Source organism: Phyllobates terribilis, unplaced genomic scaffold (assembly GCF_046119375.1).
Source record: "Phyllobates terribilis strain yellow unplaced genomic scaffold, ASM4611937v1 Scaffold_4__5_contigs__length_816908805, whole genome shotgun sequence".
In the NCBI taxonomy this organism is placed as follows: domain Eukaryota; kingdom Metazoa; phylum Chordata; class Amphibia; order Anura; family Dendrobatidae; genus Phyllobates; species Phyllobates terribilis.
The window spans coordinates 602887338-602908336 of NW_027362764.1; the positions used below are offsets into that span (position 1 = coordinate 602887338).

The 20999-nt window shown below is 40.8% G+C and overlaps 1 protein-coding gene across 1 annotated transcript in view; it reads left to right on the forward strand.

Moving 5' to 3' along the window:
- The window catches only part of ASXL3 (ASXL transcriptional regulator 3), a 158465-nt gene that overhangs the window by 75822 nt on the left and 61644 nt on the right, over positions 1 to 20999 (forward strand). The gene's annotated exons all lie outside the window — the stretch shown is intronic.

Here is a 20999-nt window from a genome sequence, read left to right on the forward strand (position 1 = left end):
TGGCAGAAAAAAAAACGCATATAAATCTGCATGCGTTTTTTCTGCCAGGGAGAGGCAAAAACTCTCTGCATCGTGGGCACTTACCCAAATATCTAGTCTAAAGGTACCGTCGGGATCGCTGTAGCGTCGCTAAGTTTGACAACGATACGACCTGGCAGGGATCTTTGCTGCGTCGTTATGTGGTCGCTCGTGAGATGTCAAACAGTCAGATCTTCCCAACGACGCAGCAACGATACGGCGACCCGTAGCGACCAGTATAATGATGTCGGCGGTCGTTGGGACCCTGTCACATAGCAGCTACTCTGACGATTCAGACCTCAATGAGGGACGACTTCTCAGTTCTGAGTCGCCAACGAGGTCGTTGGTAAGGTGTCAAACACACCGATGCATGCTACCCAGCGGGACCTCAACAATCAAAAAATGGTCCAGGCCATTTCGACACGACCAGCGATCTTACAGCAGGGGCCTGGTCGCTGCTATGTGTTGATCGTAGCGATATCGCTGCTGAGGTCGCTGTTGCGTCACAAAATTTGTGACTCAGCAGCGATCTCGCTAGCGATCTCGCTTAGTGTGACGGGGGCTTAAGGGTATGTGAAGAGATTTGGGCAGACTATCAAATCCTCCAGACCAGAAAAGGGACACTTTAAAGGGTTTCTCCCACAATGCACAAATGATCATATATAATTTTTTTTTTTTCTATTAAAGCCCCAAATAGACCTTTGTCTATGTAGTTAAAGGGATTTTCCAGCACTTATTTTTTACTTATTCCAAAAGCTTTGTCTGGGTAAAAATAGCAAAACGAACGTTTTTGTCATGCCGATTTAGATGGCACAAAACCAGTGAGCCCAGTGATTGGTTGAAGTGCTGCCGCCATACCAACAATAACTGGGGACAGTGATGGAGAAACGAGGGTAAGTAAAGATTTTGATATTTTTACACAGAGCTTTGGGAATGGAAAAACTTAAAACCTTCATAGGCTATGTCATAGTCCCTGATGAAGCCAGAACGCTGGTGAAACATGAGAACACAATAGTACAGTACATAGTCAATGGTTTGTTGGTTCTTCAAAACTCTTTAAAGGGAACCTGTCACGTCCTAGTTGCTATCTCTACTGCCCCCATTGGTTTGTTAGTGATGCAACGTTCATCACTAACAAGCCTTTTTCATGAAAATCGGTGGTAGTATAATGATGTTATAACATTTTATATACTTTGTCCTACCTGCTGTATTCAGTCATAGGTGTGTGATTCTCAGATTCAGTCATGGGTGGTCGCCGCATTCAGTCAGTGCTGACGCCGCCCATGACATTTGCATACTGCTCCTGCCAAGTGCTAGATTTGAGGGGCTCCCCTCAAACCTAGCGTTCGCTGGGAGCAGTATTCAAATGCCCTTGACTGAATCTGAGAATCACACCCCTATGACTGAATACGAGCAGGTAAGACAAAGTATATAAAACGTTATAAAATCATTATACTACCACCGATTTTCATGAAAACAGCTTGTTAGTGATGAACGTTGCATCACTAACAAACCAATGGGGGCAGTAGAGATAGCAACTAGGACGTGACAGGTTCCCTTTAATTACCTCTTCACTCTTCAAATACAAGAGGACCTGCTTGTCTCATTGATGTTTTAAATGTTCTGTGGTGTCTTGAGTTTAATGACATCGGAGACTTTATACAAGTAAATATTTGTGTGCAGCGTAGAGCAAAAATTGGATTAGTAAAGCCCTTGTTGAATGAGGCACAAAAGTGTGACGATACAAAAAGATCTAAAACTTGATGTGGTATTTATGCTCATGATTTTGGCACATTTTCCCCAGTGTAGGCAGAAACCCATTAGTACATTTGTCCCATCGTCTTGTTTTGTTACTACTCTGCAGTTGAGAAGAATAACCATTTGTTTTACATTAAATTTATGGCTTTTGCTTGTTTTTTTGTACTTGGAACATATGTGTTTTCTATAAATTTGTTTTGTGATTTCTCCATGTACATGAAAAAAAAAGCGACTTGCTGGATTTCTTCTCTTTTCTGCTGCTGTTTTGTTTGTTAGCTTGACCTATTTTTCTTCTGGTGTGCCTTACATTGTAATTGCCGTATAGGTATAGGTGCCCCTACCGTGCGACTGCTCCGACGCTGCACCATTCTCAGAGCACTGTGGGTTTTATTTATCTATCCAGCCCATTTAATGTAAGTGCTCAGAAATACTGACTGGGAGCAAATTCCTGGTTCTTTGACTTAATATGTCATCTGAAATACTGAACTGCACAAAACATGACAAGCCAAAGACGCTTTCAAGTCTTGAAATATTAGAACATATTTTCAGAGACGAAGTCCTAGCGTTATGTAGTGTGACAGCATTATATGCCTGTCTTTATTACAAACTGTCTTCTTGTTGTCACACTGGATGGAAGTTTCATTCTCCCTTTGAGGAATGTGTTATGTTTTATAGGTGTTTTTTATTTATGGTTCACTGAGGCCTTTCTTGACTTTGACTCTGGCAATAAAATGCATTATTTATTCATTTTTATTTTTATTTTAACCTGTTTGCTACATCTTTTTATTTAAGATGCAAATGTAGCAGTAGTAGGTTAGTGGAATTAATTTCTCAATCTTATCTGTTCAGTGTATATAATATATATTACCTGGTTCTCCATTATTTTGTACGTTTAGCAGGGATTCTTCCTCCATGTTCTGCCGTCAGTAATGGTATTTGCTCTGCAATTCACTTTTATGTGTGGTGAATACTTAAAGGGAATCAGTCAGCAGATTTTTGCTACCTCATCTGAGAGCAGCCTGATGTAGGCAAAGAGACCCTGAATCCCGCAATGTATCACTCGATCACTGGGTGCAGCTGTTCTGACACAGTTTTTAGATTTAGCAATGCAGCAGAGCTGAGGAAGCCAATACTGCCCACACGAGGCTCTCTGTGTACAGAGTCCATAGACAGTCAGACTACCAGGCATGCCTTCTGTGTCCAGCAATGATAAGCTCCTAATGCTAAATCAATCATTGCAAGTAAACAAAAGCACAAGCTTGATAAGAGTGGCATCACTCAAATCTGTGTTTTAACCCCTAGCTCATGCTGTCTTCAGATTACATAGCAAAAAACCTGCAGACAGATTCCCTTTAACACTGCTTCCATATGTGTTCTGTACACTTTTTGCAATACTTCCAATGCTGCCTTGGTCACTTCTGGTCTCTGCTTCTGGGCCCTCTGGACTCACAAGAAATGCTGCTTGGCCAATAAAATGGCTAAGGTGGGTCACCATTGTGGCCGATGATAGGCTGAGCGAAATAAAAAAAAAAATATATATGTATGTATGTATGTATGTATGTATGTATATGTATATATATATATATATATATATATATATATATATATATATATATATATATATATATATATATATATATATATATATATATATATATTATTTAGCAAACCTCATGTGACCTAATTTACCCAACAAGTGCAGAAAATCTGCAACATCAAAAAATTAACCAATATTCACCGTGGGAATGTTGCCTTAACATGGAGTTCCATGCCATAAATGTAAGTCATGGTGTCATTTTAGCTATTTCATGCATAGGTGTTACATGTCTGATGCTGACTGCTAGGACCCCCACTTATCACTTTACAAATGGATTCTGAGGAAAACAGTGAGGGGACTTCTGCAGTTATGTAGTGGAGTCCCCCAGATATGACATGTCCATTGTGAGGAAGCCCCTTTATGTGTATCAATCTCCTGGTTATTCAGAGTGTTTGCATGAAGCAATTTGTGATTTTGGCCTCTTGTATTACTTTGATAAATGTAACCTTTTATAGACAGTGCTTATTTTCATCGAGGGTAACAATAGGTTTCCCATCCCGCACTGGGATTAAAAAGAGAGAAATTCTATATTGTTGTTTCATTAAAATATGTTGCACAGGCATCCAAAAATCACTTTGACACTTTTCGAGTTTGTGACTTTGTCATAGATCGTCAAAGTGGAAAACCACCTATATAAAACCAATCCCTAACGACCAAATGATATCACATGCTAATCACATCTGAACATACATCAAATTTCTTTAGAATGTAATTGAAGCCTCAATTAAAATAAAATAAAAATTTCCTGTGAAAAGAGAATAACGCCAAATCTTTAAATCAACCCAATAGTCCCATAACAAATGTAAGAAATATCTGATAGACTTGTTTGGAACCGCCACAGAAAAGGAGCATAGCGGTGGTGCCAATTCTGAAGATCGACAAGCATTAAACGCCATGGTTTGATGATAAACTGTATTAATGTGAATAATTAATAAAATGATTTTGCCACTTTGCTATCGTCCGCATTAAACATGACCTAAACTATTGGATAGTTGTTTATAACGACAATTGTTACTCCAAAAATAAATATAAATGTTCTAAATACAGTAAAGCCTAAAGATAAATTTCCAATTATTTTTTTTAACACCACCATATGTCTACATATTCTGTTTAAAAGGAATCTGTCATGTCCTGTGTACTATCTAAACTGCCCCCATTGCGTTGTTAGTAATGCAATGTACATCACTAACACGTTTTTTTCATTAAAATCGGCGCAAATATAATGTGTATAAAGCACTTTATATATTTATATCATATCTGCTCGATTAGTCATAGGGGTGTGATTTCTCGCATTTAGTCATAGTTCATTTGAATTCTGCTCCCGGCTTGCGCTGACGTAAGTATGCCGCGCTTGCGCAGTATGTCATCGCCAGCCGCGCTTGTATCCCTTGAAGCCATGCATCCGCTGTGATGAGCGGCTCCCCGCACGTACGCAGTGAAGCTGTGTAGTTCTCAGCATCACTGTGTGCGGCCAGAGACGCTCGTCACAGCGGATGCATGGCTCCAAGGGATACAAGTGCGGCTGGCGATGACATACTGCGCAAGCGCGGCATACTTACGTCAGTGCATAATACATGTAGCCTTAAGCTGGACAACCCCTTTAACTATAAGTCTTCAGTCACTCTATATAACTGCAGACTTGTGAATCCTCACATCACACACCTAGTAAGGATTCTCAGGCGCCAGGAGCGGCATGCGTGTTGCTCCAAGTATACGATTTGCATACTTCCAGACACATTCCATCTTGACTCTGTCTGGCCTCACACTTGTATAGGGCGAGGCCTCACCCGTCTAGTCAGCATGTGACATCATGTATGCAAATCACATACTTGCAGTCACGTGCCCAATGCTTCCAGCGCTGGCACAGGAGAATCCTAGAATTACAGCACAGGAGACTGATTAGAATCAGACACACTGATTACCCAATCAAAAACCATCCATTACAGCAAGGGTAAACTAGACATTAATACTTAACCTTTAATAAACTTAGTTAAAAAAATTATTATCAAAAGAGAGAAGATACCACGGTATAGGCCCAAACAGAATAAACCATGTCAGGTCAGGGACCTAGATCTCCTGCGACAGGCCGTGGTCGGTTGGGGGATAGATCTAACCCGACCAGAGCCATTCCTGTTAGTGTCCAGCCAAAATTGGATGGACAAGAGGAAATGGCAATCAAGAGGAGTAAAAACCGGTATCAAATATAGACTATCAATGTTGTCAGTGGACACACAAAGCCAGAATACTTGAGTAACATTGATAGTTCTCATTGAATACTTTGTTCTGTACAAAGTTGAATGTGCTGACAACAAAATGACACAAAAATCATCAATGGAAATCAAATTTATTAACCAATGGAGGCCTGGATTTGGAGTCACCCCCAAAATTAAAGTGGAAAAACACACTACAGGCTGATCCAACTTTAATGTAATGTCATTAAAACAAGTCAAAATGAGGCTCAGTATTGTGTGTGGCCTCCACGTGCCTGTATGACCTCACTACAACGCCTGGGCATGCTCCTCATGCGGTTGCAGGTGGTCTCCTGTGGGATCTCCTCCCAGACCTGGACCAAAGCATCCGCCAACTCCTGGACAGTCTGTGGTGCACCGTAACGTTGGTGGATGGAGCGAGACATGATATCCCAGATGTGCTCAATCGGATTCAGATCTAGGGAATGGGCGGGCCAGTCCATAGCTTGAATGCCTTCATCTTGCAGGAACTGCTGACACACTCCAGCCACATGAGGTCTGGCATTGTCCTGCATTAGGAGGAACCCAGGGCCAACCGCACCAGCATATGGTCTCACAAGGGGTCTGAGGATCTGATCTCTGTACCTAATGGCAGTCAGGCTACCTCTGGCGAGCACATGGAGGGCTGTGCGTCCCTCCAAAGAAATGCCAACCCACACCATTACTGACCCACTGCCAAACCTTTCATGCTGAAGGATGTTGCAGGCAGCAGATCGCTCTCCATGGCTTCTCCAGACTCTGTCACGTCTGTCACATGTGCTGAGTGTGAACCTGCTTTCATCTGTGAAGAGCACAGGGCGCCAGTGGCGACTTTGCCAATCCTGGCATTCTTGGGCAAATGCCAAGCGTCCTGCACGGTGTTGGGCTGTGAGCACAACCCCCATCTGTGGAAGTCAGGCCCTCATACCACCCTCATGGAGTCGGTTTCTAACAGTTTGTGCAGACACATGCACATTTGTGGCCTGCTGGAGGTCATTTTGCAGGGCTCTAGCAGTGCTCCTCCTGTTCCTCCTTGCACAAAGGCGGAGGTAGCGGTCCTGCTGCTGGGTTGTTGCCCTCCTACGGCCCCCTCCACATCTCCTGGTGTACTGGCCTGTCTCCTGGTAGCACCTCCAGCCTCTGGACACTACGCTGACAGACACAGCAAACCTTCTTGTCACAGCTCGCATTGATGTGCCATCCTGGATGAGCTGCACTACCTGAACAACTTCTGTGGGTTGTAGAGTCCGTCTCCTGCTACCACGAGTGGGAAAGCACAACCAACATTCAAAAGTGACCAAAACATCAGCCAGAAAGCATTGGTACTGAGATGTGGTCTGTGGTCCCTACCTGCAGAACCACTCCTTTATTGAGTGTGTCTTGATAATTGCCAATAATTTCCATCTATCGTCTATTCCATTTGCACAACAGTATGTGACATTGATTGTCAATCAGTGTTGCTTCCTATGTGGACAGTTTGATTTCACAGAAGTTTGATTTACTTGGAGTTATATTCTGTTGTTTAAGTGTTCCCTTTATTTTTTTGAGCAGTGTACATACGTGAACATTAATTTCTGTGTACCTGAAATTGCACCTTGTCATTGACTGAGTTCTTGATTACTTTATGTTTAAGTATTGCTTTGTCTGAAATTCTGTCTTGTGAAGCTTCAAGTTCAGAGCTCAGTGAGACTTCCCTAAGTTGCCTGCTCTTTTTCCCTCCTTTCTGTGTGTGTTACTACCCTGTGTGCTCGTCTGTCCTCCCTCTCACAGTGACATGACTTTGCAAGCTGTAATGTCTGTGAGAAGTGGCTAGAGTCCGATGGGCCCTGGTGGAAAATTTGGACCTGGACCCGAACATGTATGTTCGTCAGGTGTATGTGCCCTTGTAGCATTCCACATCCTGTGAAGACATGTGTTCACCCTCTCATGTAACAATATCCCCCATCCTGTAATAATGTCCTCCATCCTGGCCCCTTTCTGTAATAATGTCCCTTTTTCTGAGCCCTTTCCTGTAATTACCCCATCCTGGTATAATATCTCCATCCTGGGCCCTTTCCTGGTATAATGTCTCACTTTCCATCCCTTTTTGGGTATGTGCACACGATCCGGACAGGCAGCACTTTGGACACAGTATACTTTTATGCTGCATCCAAAGCGCTGCATTATATGAACGCAGGTGAATCCGCATGTGTTCATTGAACCATGCGGTTTCACTGCATTCAATACATTGTAGTGATCTAATTTTTCTTGCGGAGACTAGCGACTCTGCAAGAGAAATTGACATGCTGCTGTCTGGAAAGATGCGCCCCATGTCCGCGGGTGATCTGCAGGTGCACACAGATGCATAGTGGATATGGGATTTCTACAAATCCCTTCCACTATGCTTTAACATCTGGACGCTGCGGGTTTGACGCTGTATAAGAGCGCAGCGTCAAACCCGCAGCGGCTCCTGACCATGTGCACATACCCTTCCTGGTATAATGTATCCCTTTCCTGGTAAAATGTCCTGCATCCTGGGCCCCTCCCTGGTACAATGTCCCCCCATCCTGGGCCCCTTCCAGTAATATATGCCCCCATCCTGGTATAAAGTGCCCCATCCTAGGCTTCTTCCAGTAATAATGTCCCTGTTCTGTGACTCTTCTCCAACAAATATATATAAAAAAAAAATGTAATGATTCCACTCGCCTAACCAACCCTCCCCCGCTCCCACAACATGCGACATCCTCTTCCAAAGCCGATAGCTGAATTCTGCATGCAAGCGACGGACATCGCATGACGTCACTGCCAGTGACTTGCACACCCAACATCAGTTGCCGGCCTTGGATTGGCTGGCAACGTGTATTGCAGTGCAGTGATCTGGCTGGTCTCAATACGCCGCAATACATTTATGGTGAATGTGCATTCTCACACACACATCCAGCTGAATTAGCTGCTGGCGTCATGGTGCCCTCCTCCCGCAGGAGCCCAGTCGCAGTTGCACTCTCTTCTCCTTGGGTTTTCAGTGTTCAAGACTAAGTTAGCAGAACTGCATTGGCTGCATATTGATTTTTGTTCATGAATTTGGGTATTTCTTTGTGAAAAATCCCAGTTTTGGTAGGTTTTGCCCTATATTGATGCACATTATAAAAGGTCTATGATTGAAAGTATTGATATTAATCAGGCCATTCCTTTGGAGACTGTTATTTATAAGGTTAAAAAATGTTATTTTTTAAAACACGACTCCAGCTTTTTTTTTATTTGCAGTGCAGGATTGGTACTACTAATGCATGATCCCTGTACCTAATATTATACTCCGCACCTGCCGGCTTCAGCTCTTCCTGGCAGCCCCTCCGGTCCCCCCTCGTCACCTGTGACCCCAACTTCTGACTGACTGGAAGTCAGAAGTAACGATTACGAGCTGTCAATGTAAGTCTATGAGATTCAAAATGAGACTCTCATAGACTTGCATTGAAAAGTGATCTCCGGCAAACAGTGGAGTGATCCGGTAGGTCACAAACTGCTGGGGACTAACTGGAGCAGCGCTGATAGAAGATGAACACAGCGGCAGGTGAGTATGAGAGTAGGGGCTGGGAACTTATGTTAGTAGCACCACTCCAGCTCTGTAATAAACAAAAAAACGCTCTAGTGGTGTTTATAACCATGTATTTTTTTTACCCCTTAAAAACCGCCGATATGCATGAAACTGGCGGCCATTAAGGGGCCTTATTCCCTCATTGCCGTTTTAAAACGGCGATCGGGAATAAGCCTATAGCCCCCCCACCAGAATCTGAAAATCTCTGGGGTCTCAGCTACCGGGAGTAGCTGAGACCCTGGAGAACACTCAGGGCCGGATTTTCCAGTCCCCGATCACGTGATCGCCGTTATTCAATGAATAACGGTGATCATGTAAAAAAAAAAAGTGCCTATGCTATTAAAAAGATTTCTCTCTCTTCTGACAATGATCTTCATGTCAGAGAAGAGAGAAATGATGACCCCCCCGGGTCCCTCCTGCTCCGTCTCCCAGCCCTCTACCTCCTATGAATTCTGCCTACCGGCAACAGCGGGAAATTTTTTATTATTTGCTCCTTTTGATCACTTTGTTAGACGCTATCACAGTGATCAAAAGCCAATAATTAGTATGTCACACCCTTAGTCAGATTATTTTTTTTTATTTTATAATTTTTATTTCTTTCATTCTTTGAGGTTGGGCTTATGGTTTTTGTTTAGAGTTAGGGGTTGGGGTTGAGGGTTAGGATTGGGCTTATGGTTAAGGTTTTTTCAAAAGTTAGAGAAAAAAATGATGACGACTAGTGATGAGCGCAAGTGCTCGCTACTCGAGTTTGCATCGGGTGCTTGGGTATGCTTAGACAGCTAAAAAAACATGCGGGGATTGCCTGCCATACACTGGCAATCCCGCATGGTCTTTTTGGGTGTCTAACAGACGCAAAACATGCGAGGCGGAGACTCGGGTATGTCACTCTAGCACTCGCGATACTCTGTGCATACTCAAGCACCTGATGCAAACTCGCGCTCAACACTAATGATGACATATTCAATATGATGACCTAATGTTATCATATTCTGTGTCATACCGGTGGGTTCAAAATGCTCACTTTACCTCTGATAAAATCCTTGAGGGGTCTAGTTTCCAAAATGGGGTCACTTGTGGGGGGTTTCCACTCTTTAGGCACATCAGGGGCTCTCCAACTGCGACATGGCGTCCACTCTTGATTCCAGCTATTTTTGCGTTCAAAAAGTAAAACGGTGCTACTTCCCTTCTGAGCCCTGCCGTGCACCCAAATAGTAGTTTTCCTCAACATATGGGGTATCTGTGTACTCAGGAGAAATTGCACAACACATTTTGGGGTTTATTTTCTCCTATTACCCTTGTGAAAGTAAACAATTTGGAGCTAAAGTAAAATTTTTGTGAAAAAAAATAAAATGTTATTTTTTTCCTTCCACATTCCAATAATTCCTGTGAAGCACTTGAAGTTAATAATCTTTTTGAATGTGGTTTTGAGGGGTGCAGTTTTTAGAATGGTGTCACTTTTGGGTATTTTCTGTCATATAGGCCCCCCAAATTCACTTCAAATGTGATGTGGTTCCTAAAAAAACCTTTCTAACTTCCTAACAAAAAAATTATGTTTTAAAAATGATGTAGATGTAAAGTAGACATATGGGAAATGTTATGTATTAATTATTTGGTATGGTATGACTATCTGATTTAAGGGCGTAAAAATTTAAAGTTTGAAAATCGTGAAATTTTCAAAACATTTTGTAATATTTTCATAAATAAACGCAAATCATATTGACCAAATTTTACCACTATCATGAAGTACAATATGTCATGAAAAAACAGTTTGAGAATCACTGAAGTAAGTTGAAGCGTTCTAGGGTTGTTACCTCAGAAAGCGACAGTGGTCAGAATTGAAAAATTTAGCTTGGTCATTAAAGAAGTTGTCCACAACATTTTATGATCGCCCCCCCCAATGTATTCAGCCAGTGCCCATAAGGGTTTTTGTAATTGCCTTTAGTTGTCGCTTGCCGCTCACAGGCATCACGTGACCCACCACTGATGTCACGTCAAGTGAGGTGTGACATCAGTGACGTGGTGGATGTGGGGCTGTGGGCGGGGTTACCCCCGCATCACACCCAGCATCCACCGCTTGCTTTCCCAATGAATGGAGAGAGGGAGAGCCTGCAGTGGATGCTGGGTGTGACGCGTGGGGTAACCCCGCCCACAGACCATCACTCACTGTGGAGCGCAGCACTGAGTCACCCCCGGCTGCAGCCTGAACTTGATGTGACGTCAGCGGATGTCAGAGACGGCTGCAGCCGGGGGTCCCGTGATCCCTGTGAGCGGCCAACGATAGCGCCGCTCACAGGCAAGAAGGACAGCAGAAGGTAATTACAAAAACCCTTTTGGGCACAGGGTGAATACATTGGGGGGATAATAAAAAGTAGTGGACAACTCCTTTTAAGGTCAAAATGAGCTCCGTCACTAAGGGATTAAGTAACAAACCTTGTAACCAACCTGATGGGTCAGAAAAACACATTACAATTGAGATCCTGGAGTTTATCGAGTATATCTAAGGAGCTGTAAAGCGCTGCGCTTGTTATGTTTCTGTATTTAGTGCGTGTGCATTAAAGTTCATCTGTAGCGGCGCTGGCTTCGATCCAACTCTTCATGCCGACATCATATTTATGGACTGCAGCAGTTGTACCCATTGTATAACACACTTGCCGTGTTACACCTGCCTGATTTCACCTTCTGTACACTGTATACTACATCTGCCGCTATCTAGCCGGGAGAATTTATTTGTAATATATCTTCATTGCTTTTATTTTTATTTTCTATTTCCACTTATTTATTTTTTATTGTTTGTTGTAAATAAGCTCTGCTACCTTTTGCCCACTACTTCTCTAAATGGACTGATAATATCAAGGCAAGGCAATATTCCTTAATAGATATTCATATAGCATGTTTCTATAAAAGTATGATATACCTGCATCAGGTATTCATGTATAAATAAAAAATAGAACAGGCTTTGTGACCTGCTGGTTGACAGTTTATCTTTTTTTATTTTTTCTCTTTCAACAATGACCCGTTTCCTGGAAAAAGCTTGCCTTATTTTTCTTTTTTTTCTTTTTAACCCAGACAAGTCTCGCCCAATCCTCCTCTTCCCCTTCCCCATCTAGCCATATGTTTTTTGTCTGTCTTTTTTTCTCTCTCTTTTTTTATCCCCTTTTTTTTTTTTTCAATTATTTTCATTTAGTAGAAAAACCACTAGCAAAGAACTTAATTTGGTCCACTAGGTTGGTGTCAACTGCTTATTTTCCTTGCAGTGACCACTACGTGGGTACTGTAATATTTCAGGCAGGCCTTCTACTGTAGGGCTGAGCATGTGATGCATCAAATTTCCTGTTTTTTTTTTTTTATCTATGCCTCCAATAATTTTCACATATGTAATCCGATTAGCCTGTAACTGTGTTTTAGGCCATGTTCACACATTCAGTATTTGGTCAGTATTTTACATTGGTATTTGTAAGCCAAAATCAGGAGTGGAACTATCAGGAGAAAAGTGTAATAGAAGCACGTCACCACTTTTGTATTTATCACCACTCCTGGTTTTGGCTTATAAATACTGATGTAAAATACTGACCAAATACTGAATATGTGCACATGGCCTTAGAGGCAGAGACGGACATACTGCTGCCAGTCTTCCTAACTCCTCCTCCGCTCACCTCAATTGAATTTTATGAGGAATTTTATTTAATTTTATGAGGAAGAGGACTAGAACTCTAGTGCCACCCATAGTTGGCCCTAGAGTTCTAGTCCTCTTCCTCTCTGAAGAGACAGTTTGCATATTTAATTTCTCAGAGGAGCGTTACAAGGCTTAGAAGTCTCCTCTCCTTGGCATGCCAGGCATGACATGTCACTCTCGCAAGGAGAAACGTTACCCCTTGGATACCTGGGAATTGAGAGTGAAATGTCAGTTCAGAAGGAGAAGGAAGCATTTTTCTCTGATGAAATATATTAGAAGGTCGCTTATTTTCATCTGTACTAATGACGTATAAAATAAAGATGACGGTTCATCTTTAAATTTGTAATGAGTGTTCAAGGAATATTTACAGCAAATCTCAGTTTATTGAATGTGGCTCTTGGTAATTAGATGCTTTTTTTTTAATCCTGTTTGTTTCTTTCCATGCGCCCGGTTACGAGCTGTCAGTCATTGATCACTAGTCATTATGTGGACTTACCTAAATTGTATCTCTCTGTACTGTGTTTTTCTCTTTAGAATAACATTTAATCATTTGGTTTCTAAATGGACTTTTGCTGCTAACAGACTACTTCTTTGATGGCTAGTGATAAATTCCCTAATAAAGATTCCACTGTAATTTTCCATCCGGCTCCGAGTATAATTGGTTTAGAGTTTATATAAATGTGCAATAAAATGAAGCTGTGGTGATATAAATAATAACTGAATTATGATTGAATCCGTAGCTTTATTACGTGAAGCTATGAAATGAATGCAAACTATCAGTGGTACAATTTTTTTTTCTTGCATTCATTTAATATCAAAGGATGTAGCACTGTGTAACTATTATTTATTTAGCATAGATGAATTTCCCAAGCTAGTTTGAGCCTTTACTCGTATGGCAGAGTGATTGAGTTCCTGTTGCTTTGCTGTGGCTTTTTGATTTTGATCAGTATTGTGTGAAATTTCAAAGGTTATCTTACATGCTGTTTTTTTTAGGACATTGACATTTCGGAAAATGTAACAAAATGAGAGGTTAACGCTGCAAAAAAAAAAAAAAAGTAAAATTATGTTTTTAGCATTGCAGCAATTCATACATCTAGGAAAAAAAATCTTATTTTATAAATGGCCCTCCCACCGCGCATGGATGACACTTGGCTCACAAAGCTTTTTTCCTCTGCCTCATTAACCCTGTCTATCTTTTACTAATGAGTACAGTACACGTCGTACCAGTGAATTATTCAATGTTTACACTTGCTATGAATCTAGTCAATTTTCTCCCATTTTTGATTCCTATTAAATCAATTCACATTCTGCACCTGATGTATGTGTGGGAGCGGGGACACATTTATCATTATAGTGTGCGTTCTCCATTATTGCTTTACCGTTTATTTACATGTGTGCAGTCTAGTTCCTCTTCTATGTAGTCTCGGGGTAAATGAAGCATTCAGTGTTTATCACTTGTAACTTTCTCATCTGCTTTGTTGCTTTTTGTATTTGTACAGGTTCAAAATTTATATTTTCATGGTTTTTCTGGTTGAAAGTAAACATAAGTCCATGGGTTTCAGAAAATAACCTAACATGTTGATTCAGAGAAGGGCAAAACTCCACGAGACCAATGCTAATCGCTCCATATTGGGGAAAAATTCCTTCCTGACTCCAAATGCGGCAATCAGACTAGTTTTCTGGATCAACGTCCTATCACAGAATCTAGTGCCCATAACCTGTGATACTATATTTTTCAAGAAAGGCATCCAGGCCCTTCTTGAACTTTTTTTAGTGAATCAATCACTACCTTATCATGTGGCAGAGCATTACATAATCTCACTGCTCTTACAGTAAAGAATCTGCGTCTGTGATTATGATTTAACCTTCTTTTATCTAGACGTAGAGGATGCCCCTTGTCCCTGTCTCTGGCCTAGGCATAAGAGAGTGATCTCTGTACTGTCCCTTCATATATTTGTACATTGGAAAACAAAGGCTTAGGGGCGATATTATTACAAACGGAATAACCCAAGTTTGATCATTTTTCTTTGTATTGCAGTGCACCCATTCCCCTTAATAGCATTGGTCTCTCTTCTCTACACCCGCTCTAGTTCAGCTGTGAGCTTCTTGTATACTGGAGACCAAAATTGTACACAGTATCTAAGTGACTTGTGTAGAGGCAAAACCATGTTCTCGTCATGAGCATCTGTGCCTCTTTTAATGCATTCCATTATTTTATTAGCCTTGGCAAGCGGCTTCCTGGCACTGGTCACTAAATTCCCATGATGAGTATATGATGAATTTTTGATGTATCAGATTTTCTCCAGCATTTATGCACATATTAGCTAAATTAGGTTACTTTTTTCATTGTATTTGAGTGCGTTTTTTTTACATGCAGTGTCAAAAATGCAAAAAAAAACCTGCATTTGTTTTTTTTTTTTGGGTATGTCATGTTTTAAATTAAGCTGCTTGTTTTATACTTGCTGGTATTTGGCTTTGACAGAACTGAGATAGTCATGTGTGGATTGAATGTGTTTTTAGAGCGTTTCTGCACTGGAAACACGTGTTTTTTAATTGCAGATGTTCCACATCTAATGCAATTTTAAGGGGGGCACATAACTCCTCTAACCCACAAGACAAATTGACATGTTACAGATTTAAAAAATGCATTGCAGGTCCGTTTATGCAGCGTAAAAAAAAACTACAGTCTGCATGAGATTTCTATAAATCCCGTCCACTTTGCTGGAACTGTAAGACGCTGTGTTTTTAAGGCAATGAAAATGCGCAGGGGCGAAAACTTACCCCAAGCCTCCAGCTTGCATTGATCCCTCTGTTATTTTAAATTATCCTCCTCTGGCTTGATTAGAGTTTTGTAGGGTTTAGTATAATCTGCAAATATTGAAATTTTACTCTGTATATCCTCTAAAAGGATATATACTTAAAAGAAAAGGGACCAGTACTGACTCCATGGTACCCACCCCACTGTTCACTGTTACCCAAACAAAGTGTGTTCCATTAATAACCAACTTTTGTTTCCAATCAGTGAGCCACTTGTTAACCTAGTTACACATATTATCTATTAGCCCCATTGCTCTCATTTTATGTATCTTTTGGTGCTGTATCAAACGCATTTGAAAAGTCCAGATAGAGGACATTCATGGCCTTACTATGGTTAAGTCTGGAACTTAATTCCTTGTCTTTTCACTCCATTCAGAATCTATTGGATTGATGGAGATGGCAAATCTTAAAAATTAAAGTCCCATAGACTTTGATGCATGAGCAACCACTTGTCCATTGAAACAGAGACACCCCTCAGCTATCCTGTGAATAGTGATAACTTGTTAGAAATAAGTCTCACATATTAGTATTCAAAAAGCAGAAATCACAAACTAAGACCAGCATACATACTATATCGATAAAATCCTGGAATTGTGCTCTTCTTCCTGGCTTTATTATATTGAATAGCATATGTCTCTATGGTCCTGTGACTTTTTCTCTCGGCTTAGAAGGTGTCATGGTATTATTTAACACTTGTCTTTGACTTATTTCTTATGGATATGTGAACTATATATATATTTTTTGTTCTTTCTATCCTGCTCATTTGTGTGTACCTTTTATTCTTTTTGACACTTTGAAAAAAGGTTTGGGCGATGATCTATATTAAGTGGAGAGTAGAAATAATTAAATCTTATAAAATTAAAATTCACCAGCTTCACAGAATTTTTTTTTTTAAACTTTGGTTTGTGGTGAATAAATTCACTGTGAAGCACAGGTAATCAAATTGCCCTAAAAAGACACGTCTAACACTCTGAGATGTCTTAGGATTGTGTCCAATCGCTTTCACGCTCTTTAACGCAAACTAAGCATTAGAAGTGTATGGCTTTGGGTAAACAGCTGGTAGCCTTACTTCATTGCTGTTTTGTCTTGCACACCATATCTGTACAGTATATTCACCTCTGGGCTATTTTCCCTATTTTTGTTTTTCCTCCAATAGCCATAACTTTTTTACTTTTCCAGCAGTATAGCCATATGAGAGTTTATTTTTTGCTGGACAAGTTGTACTTTTGAATGACACCATTCATTTTATCATGTGATTCACTGGAAAGCGGGAAAAAAATTCCATGTGCATTGAAATGGCAAAAAAAGTGCAATTTCACAATGTTTTTTCATTTACCATGTTAACTTTATGTCTAAACTGACCTGGCAATATGATTCTCCGGGTCAGTGTGAGTATGCAGATACAAAGCATGTATTGTTTTTGTGTTTTAGTTAAGTGGTAAAAAAAAATTCGGAATGTTTGTAAAAAAAAAAAAAAAACACAAAACTTTTCGTGTGTCGCCATTTTTCCCTAACGTTTTCATTTTTTGGGATATGGTGCTATGTGATGGCTTATTTTTTTTGTGCCCTGAAGTGACATTTTTACTGATATTTTCTTGAGGTGGGCACAATGTTTTAATCACCTCTTATTGCATTTTATTTCAACGTTGCGGCGACCAAAAAACATAATTGTCGTTTTGATTTTTTTTCTCATTTCGTTGTTTACTGATCTACTGTATTTTTTGGACTATGAGACGCACTTTTTTCCTCCAAAATTTTGGAGGAAAGTGGAGGTACGTTTTATAGTCTGAACGTATGTGGGTGGTGGGGGTGTGGTGGAGCGGCAGTGGTGGAGGAGCGCGGCACAGGAGGCAGGAGCTGCCTGCTGCAGCCTACACTGTGCCCGCTGCTAAAGAAAATGAATATTCCTTAATAGCGTGCACACTGTACCCGCAGTGTTGCTCCTGGAGCGGCCGGCGGTCAGTGTGCCCGCTATTAAAGTCCATGAATATTCACTACAACTAACTCCCATGGGAGTGGAGAGGGGTGAATATTCATTCACTTTAATAGCTGGCACACTGACTGCCGGCCGCTGCAGGAGCGGCTCACACTGTGAGATCAGTGCGGTGCAGCTGAGCAGGGATGCAGCACTGAGCACAGGGAAGAAAGGCAAGTAGAAGTGTTTATTTTTCTTTGTGTGCAGCATGGGATGGGGTGCCAAGCATACCAGGATTGGGGATTGCTTTGCCATACATACCAGGAAGAGGGATGAAGGGTACCATGCATACCAGGATTGGGGATTGCTTTGCCATGCATACCAGGAAAAGGGATGAGGGGTGCCAAGCATACTAGGAAGAGGGATGAGGGGTGTCATGCATACCAGAAAGAGGTATGAGGGGTGTCATGCATACCAGAAAGAGGTATGAGGGGTGTCATGCATACCAGGAAGAGGGATGAGTGGTGTCATGCATACCAGGAAGAGGGATGAGGGGTACCAAGCATACCAAGAAGAGGGATGAGGGGTGCCATGCTTATCAGGATGGTGGATTGGGGTGCCATGCATACCAGGATGGTGGATTGGGGTGCCATGCATACCAGGATGGTGGATTGGGGTGCCATGCATACCTGGATTGGGGATGAGGGGTGCCATGCATACCAGGATGGGGATGGGTGCCACGTATAACAGGAAGGAAGGGGCCATATATTCCAAGATGGGAGATATTAACAGAATTGGGGGACATTACCCCTATACCAGTGTCAGCTGCAGACCCCCTCCCCCTTAACGGTACATAAGGGCCACATTTTTTGCTTTAATTTTTCTTCTATTTTCCTCCTCTAAACCTAGATGCGTCTTATGGTCCAGTGCGTCTTATAGTCCGAAAAATATGGTAATTAATTTATTTTATATTTGTATAGATAAGAGTTTTACGAAAGCAGCGATAACAGATCTGTGTATTTTTTTTTACTTTTTTAATAGTTTTATTTTTTATGGGGCCAAAAGAGGTGATTTAAAAAAAATTTTTTTTCATATTTATTAAAACATTTTTTATACTGTATTCAGTAGTCCCCTTAAAGGATTTGAAGCTGCGATCATCTGGTTACTTGTGCTATACATAGCAGTGCATCAGCCTGCATGTGCAGGGAAAGATGACGGCACGCCCAGTCCGCATATGACATACCAGTATGTCATATCTCGGTAAGGGGTTAAAAGTTTTGGCTTTTACTCCCTATTTCTATTTCTAAACTGTGAGCTGAGACGTCCTCTCTCTAAACGAAACAGATTCAGCCCAAAATGGTTGCTGCGCTGCATTCGCTGCCTTGGCTTTTATACAGGCTACCATAGGCAGTGCAATACTATGTGATGTGATAGCTGTGAGAGAGAGATGTGATGTGTTCGCCCGAGGTCCTGTGAGCCCTTCTGTGGCTGATGCAATCTTCTACATTGTATAAAATGGCAGCGGGCATTTTTGGCGATTTGCTCAAATTGATTTGCAAATTGTTTGGTTAAATTCACCGGGTTCAGTAAACTTTCCAAAATTAAACACAAATTTAATTTACATCAAATCAATTCGCTCATCTCTGGGAGACCAATGTTTTGATATTCCACTTGTGTTTTTTAATTGTTTTTGTTCACTTTGGTATTAAAGATATAATATACTTTTTAGCTGCCTTATTTATTATATCAGGTGTCTTATTACACACCACCTTGCTCTAGTTATACTGCTTATAGATTGGTGACTGTATTGTGGCACGGGTATTTTATATAGAGACTTATTTATGTCATTGTTTTGTCTATCCTAGCTGTAATATTACTGGTTCAGAAGGTGTATTGATGTTTAATTGAACTAAAATTGAGAGATTTGATTTGTGTTGTCTACACACGTGGTAGGTTTTTCCATTTTTGTGCCATCCAGAGTCTTAATATCTTTTCATAGACAGTCACCCCTTTATCTCCGCTGACTATATTTACTTGCCTTGCTCTGTATGACTCAAAGATATTTCTATACTTAGAATACGAACTGTTAGGAATATACAGTATTCATTATACAACAGTGCAACTGATGTCTGCCGTGAAGTCATTATAATTCACATATTCTGGTATTCTTTTAGAGATTGCTGTGATTACATACTGTGAAATAAAATTTTAAAAAAATGTAAAAATTGCTAGAAAATACTATTGCTGCAGGGAAACTGTAAAATGATGCCAGATAAACGTGTAACAAAGAGCCATATCTCTTGATTCACGCTGCCCAAACTGCAAGCTGCATGAATCACAGCCCTGCTGAACAATGGCAGCCAAGTGTATCACCCTCTGAAATGCTTCAGCGTTTCAGGAAAAAATGTACGGTAGTTGGAAGATGCGGCCAGTGACTATAACCAGAAATGAGGCTAGGCCGCCACCTCCTCAGGCCAGCTTTTCCAAGTGCCTCAAAGGTGATTGTCAGGTCTCTCACTATGGCGCCCATGCTCAATACTAAAAAAAATCGAGGTGCATACATCTAAATATTTGTCATGAGTGGACAACCCCTCTGCTAAAATAAAATGATCTATAAAGGAATACACTGAAACACACACATTAATGTGTGTGTGTGTATGTATATATATATATAATATATATATATATAGAAAGTATATCAAAAGGCAACACTCCAAAATTCTTTAGAATAAATGGACTTTAAGGAGCCCAAAAAACAACGTTTCGGTTCACAGAACCTTTTTCAAGCCATGCCAGCTTGAAAAAGATTCGTGAACCGAAACGTTGCTTTATGTAACCGTTTGGACAGACTGGCACCCACTAGTGAGTAATGATTAAATGGTGCTGTCTTTAATATTTTTATATATATATATATATATATATATATGTGTGTGTGTGTGTGTGTGTGTGTGTGTGTGTGTGTGTGTGTGTGTATGTATGTATGTATGTGTGTGTTTACATATGTATGTGTTTGTATTCTCTACAGAATTGCCTGTTCTATGTGCCCCCCTTTTTTACTTGTTTAGGTCCGAGAAAAAAAAAAAAAAAGTTAATGTCTTCACCATAGGGTTTGTCATTTTTTTTTTTTTTTTTCCTGGACTCTCCCTATTTTTTACGTATTTCTGACTGCTTTTATCTACCTATCGCTATCTCATTGGTCAAGTGTGAGCAGGCTGAAGAATCCCATCCTAAATACCATGATGAATGGATTAGCGTCTCATCCTGTTCATACTTGAATATGTCTTACACAGCGGTGTTATGGTTGGAGATGAAATGAAGAGCAGCAGTAGAATTATGTAGAAGTACTTCCCCTATAATTATCATGGAATAAGTCGGCGAAGAATCCTGTCTTCCATTATCTATATGTACGAGTCTGATAAAAC